The sequence below is a fragment of the Carlito syrichta genome, unplaced genomic scaffold (genome assembly GCF_000164805.1).
Source record: "Carlito syrichta isolate Samal-C Ts95f unplaced genomic scaffold, Tarsius_syrichta-2.0.1 Scaffold309922, whole genome shotgun sequence".
NCBI lineage: Eukaryota > Metazoa > Chordata > Mammalia > Primates > Tarsiidae > Carlito > Carlito syrichta.
The window spans coordinates 5,884-10,818 of NW_007254018.1; the positions used below are offsets into that span (position 1 = coordinate 5,884).

The window sequence follows — 4,935 nt, forward strand, 5'->3', positions numbered from 1 at the left end:
ACAAGTCTGCTCATGTGAGTGGGAGGGAAATACTCTATGTGTGTGGGGGGGGAGTCATCACTTAGCAGACACTCCCTAAACTACTTACTATACACCCAAATCTAAAATTCGATCTGCATTTCCAGACTCACAACAGTCCTTTCAATAAAACATTCTGAAATATATATGTATCTTTGATCCAGTCGGATATATGCTATTTATAATATTTGCATTATTACTTGTCCATATTACAAATCCATTCCCCCAAAAAAAGTTAAGAAAAGAGTACTGAAACTAAGAATGTTGTAAACTTTGAGGATATATTGTCCATGCCTGAATTGTTTATTTTTCCAAAAAATCAATGTGGTAGGCCTAACAATGGGCCCCCAAAATATCCTCATTCGAATACCCAGAAGTTTTGAATGCTACATTATATGGAACGTTGCAGATATGACTAAGTTTAGGATCTTGAGATGGGAAGACTATCCTGGATTATCTGTGTTAGCATCCAAATGTCATAATCATTTGTGTTCTTCTTCTTATTATTATTGAGTAGGAGTCTCACTCTGTCTTCCAGACTGGAGTGCAGTAGCATACTCATGGCCACCACAGTCTCAACCACCTGGGCTCAGGTGATCCTTCTGCTTCAGCCTTCCAAGTAGTTGGAACTACAGGTACACGCACTATGCCTGGCTAATTTTTTTATTTATTGTAGAGACGAGATCTCGCCAAGTTGCCCAGGCTGGTCTCGAACCCCTGAGCTCAGGTAATCCTCTCATCTGTGCCTCCCAAATTGCTGGGATTACAGATGTGAGCCACCATGCCCAGCTCATTGATTATTTTTTTTTAATGTATTCTGGCGAGCCGGGCTCGGTGGCTCAGTCTGTAATCCTGTGCCTTTGGGAGGCTGAAGTGAGTGGATTGCCTGAACCTGTGGGTTCGAGACCCGCCTGGGCAGCAAGACCTCATATCTACAATAAATCAAAAAATCAGCCGGGTGTGGTAACACGTGCCTGTAATTCCAGCTACTCGGAAGGCTGAGGCGGAAGGATCGCCGGAGCCCAGCAGGTCGAAGCTGCGGTGGCCGGGAGCGGCTGCTGCACTCCAGTGTGGGCGACAGAGTGAGACTCCAACTCAAAAAAAACTAAAAATAAAAAAATAAAATGTTTCTGGCGAGCGTCTCTGTGGCTCTGAGTAGGAGGAGGTGGTGAGGTGGGTCGCACAGGCATCATGAGCATCTACTGGGCTTCTGCGCCCGTGGTGGGGCAGTGTGCCTGCCAGGCTCTGGAGGGCCAGCGCCTGCTGTGCACCAGCCCGCCCTGATGAGCTTTCACCAAGAAGCTTTTCCTAGGCAAAATTGAGAAGAAAGAAGTTTTCTCATTTCCAAAAGTTAGCCAAGATGAACATAATGATATCCATCAGTTCGTGGGACCTGTGGAGAAGTTCTTCAGTGAAGAGATGGACTCTTGAAAAATTGACCAGGAGGGGAACATCCCAGATGAAACTTTAGAAAAACTAAAGAACCTGGGGCTTTTTGGGATACAGATTCCAGAAGAATATGGCGGCTTGGGCTTTTCCAACACCATGCATGCGAAGCTGGGGTAGATCATTAGCATGGACAGGTCCATAGCAGTGACTCTGGCAGCTCACCAGACTATCAGCCTCAAGGGGATCATCTTGGCCGGTACTAAAGAGCAAAAGGTCAAATACTTACCCAGGCCAGGCTTGATGGCTCAGCCTATAATCCTGGCACTTTGGGAGGCCGAGGCGTGTGGATTGCCTGAGCCCATGGGTTCGAGACCAGCCCAGGCAACTTGACAAGACCTCGTCTGTACAATTAAAAAATAATAATAAATTAAAAAATAAATAAAATAAATCTTCACTTGTATCCCCTAAGTACATAAAAGTTAAAATTAAAAAAGCAAAAATTGTAAATTTTAAAAAATAAAATAAATAAACAAATACCCAAACTGGCATCTGGGGAGCACATTGCGGCCTTCTGCCTCACGGAGCCAGCCAGCAGGAGTGATGCAGCCTCCATTCTAAGCAGAGCCACATTAGCTGAGGACAAGATGTGCTTTGTTCTCAACGGCTCCAAGATCTGGATCACCAATGGAGGACTAGCCAGTATTTTCACCATGTTTGCAAAGACTGAGGTTGTTGATTCCGACAGCTCAGTAAAAAACAAAATCACAGCACTCATAGTAGAAAGAGACTTTGGTGGAGTCACTCATGGGAAACCTGAAGATAAGTTAGGCATTTGGGGCTCTAACACTTGCAAAGTCCATTTTGAAAACACAAGGGTTCCCATTGAAAATGTCCTTGAAGCCGGCTCGGTGGCTCAGCCTGTAATCCCTCGCTTTGGGAGGCTGAGGTGAGTGAATTGCCTGAGCCTGCGGGTTTGAGACCCACCTGGGCAACTTGGCGAGACCTCATCTCTACAGTAAATCAAAAATCAGCCGGGCGTGGTAGCGCACACCTGTAATTCCGGCTACTCGGAAGGCTGAGGCGGAAGGATCGCCAGAGCCCAGCAGGTCGAGGCTGCGGTGGCCGGGAACGGCCGCTGCACTCCAGTCTGGGCGACAGAGTGAGACTCTAACTCAAAAAAAAAAAAAAAGAAAAAGAAAATGTCCTTGGAGAAGTCAGAGGCGGGATTAAGGTGGCCATGAACATCCTCAACAGTGGGAGGTTCAGCATAGGCAGCGTCATGGCCGGGATGCTCAAGAAACTGATCGAAATGACCGCTGACCATACCTGCAGGAGGAAACAGTTCAACAGGAATTTCAGTGAACTCGGACTAATTCAGGAGAAGTTTGCACTGATGGCTCAGAAGGCTTATGTCATGGGAAGCATGACCTACCTCATTGCAGGGATGCTGGACTGACCAGGGTTTCCTGACTGTTCCATTGAGGCAGCCGTGGTGAAGGTGTTCAGCTCTGAAGCTGCCTGGCAGTGTGTGAGCGAAGCCCTGTAGATCTTTGGGGGCTCAGGCTACATGAGGGACTACCCATAGGAACACATGCTGCGTGACACCCACATCCTCCTCATCTTCGAGGGAACCAATGAGACTTTCCGGATGTACATGGCCCTGACGGGTCTGCAACACTCTGGCCACCAAGGTCAATGAGCTTAAGTGGGACAATGTGACCACAGTCATGGAGACCATTGGCCGGAGGCTTCGGTCGAACTGTGGACCTGGGGCTGACAGGCGACCTTGGAGCTGTGCACCCCAGTCATGCAGACAGTGCTAACAAACTCAAGAAGAACATGTATTACTTTGGTCAGACTACTGAGATGTTGCTGCTCCGCTCTGGCAAGGCCATCGCGGAGGAGCAGCTGGTGATGAAGTGAGTGGTCAACATTCTCATCAACCTGTGCGACGTGACAGCCATGCTGTTACGGGCTAGCCGCTCTATCCACATTGGACTCCGGAACCATGACCACGAGGATCAGTTGGTCAACATCTCCGGCGTGGATGCTTATTTCCAGAATCTCTTTAGCCTATCTCAGCTGGACAAGTATGCTCCAGAAAACCTAGACAAGCAGACTAAAAAAGTGTCCCGGCAACTCCTTGGGAAGCCAGCCGATATCTGTGCCCACTCTCTGAACAGGACATCCTGAGGCAGGGGACAGTGTTTCCTTCTGCTGCCAGCCCCCAGGCCATGACCCATTGCTGGATAACTCTCTTTCAGATGATGGATCACTTGGGTTTATCACAACTTGAGCTGTTTGTTCACAGTTCACACCCAAATGGCTTTCTCCTGGACTAGGGGGTGAGGGTGGGGGTGGGGGACACTTTCAAGTGTCAGCCTACAGGCACTGCTGTCTAACAAGATCACAGTTTCTTTTTATGGTTTTTTTTACTCCCTCACCCAGGATGGAGTGCAGTGGCACACTCTTACAGCCACCCCAGCGTCGACCTTCTGGGCTCCAGCGATCCTTCCGCCTCAGACTTCCGAGTAGCCAGAACTATAGACATGCGCTACCATGCCCGGCTATTTTTTTATTTCATTGTAGAGACAAGGTCTCACCAAGTTGCCTGGGCTGGTCTTGAACCCACAGGCTCAGGCAATCCACTTGCCTCGACCTCCCAAAGTGCTGGGATTACAGCCTGAGCCACCGAACCCGGACGATCACAGCTTCTAAAACAACAAATAAAAAATGAAAATAAAAATGTATTCTGAGTGCTTATTCTGTGCTAAGCATTCAGTTAACAAATACTTATGAAGTATTAGCAGGCAGGTTCATGTTTTCATGGAGCTTGTGGTCTAGCAGGAAAGAAAGACAAACCAATGACTACAATGAAGTGTGTCATGATTTGGAGAAGTACAAGATGTTATGAGCATGTATGAAGAGCAGCTCACCTTGCCTGGGACAGGCCTCTGGGAAGCCCTCTCAGAGAAGATCACAATTGACTTGAGACCCTGACCTGGGACTTAAGTCTGCAGGGATGAAATGACACAGTTCCTGCCTTCGGAAAATTTTCAGTTTAATAGGAATCTAAGCCAATATCTACTAACGAGCTCACCACAGAGTGATAAGAGCTATGAAGGAGAAGTAAACAGGTACCATACAGAAGAAGATGTCCTGACCAGATCTGTGTTACAGTGGGAGTATCAGAAAAGACCTGATCTTTGAACACTGTCTTCAAGGAAGACAGTAGACTTCAGCCTAGGCACAGTGGCTCACGCCTATAATCCCAGGACTGTGGGAAGCCAAAGTGAGAGGATTGCCTGAGCCCACAGGTTCAAGACCAGTCTGGGTAACTTGCAAGATCTCATCTCTGCAATAAATAAATAAATAAATTAGCTGGGTGTGGTGGTGCATGCCTGTAGCTTCAGCTACTTGGAAGGCTGAGGTGGAAGGATCACCTAGCCCAGCAGGTTGAGGCTGTGGTGGCCAGGAGCATGCCGTTGTACTCCAGCCTGGGTGACGAAATGAGACTCCAACTCAAAA

The 4,935-nt window shown here is 47.9% G+C and overlaps 1 pseudogene; it reads left to right on the forward strand.

The window, feature by feature from the left end:
* The first annotated feature begins 1,281 nt into the window (after window positions 1–1,281).
* On the forward strand, window positions 1,282–3,600 carry LOC103270750 (annotated as a pseudogene).
* The last annotated feature ends 1,335 nt before the right edge of the window (window positions 3,601–4,935 follow it).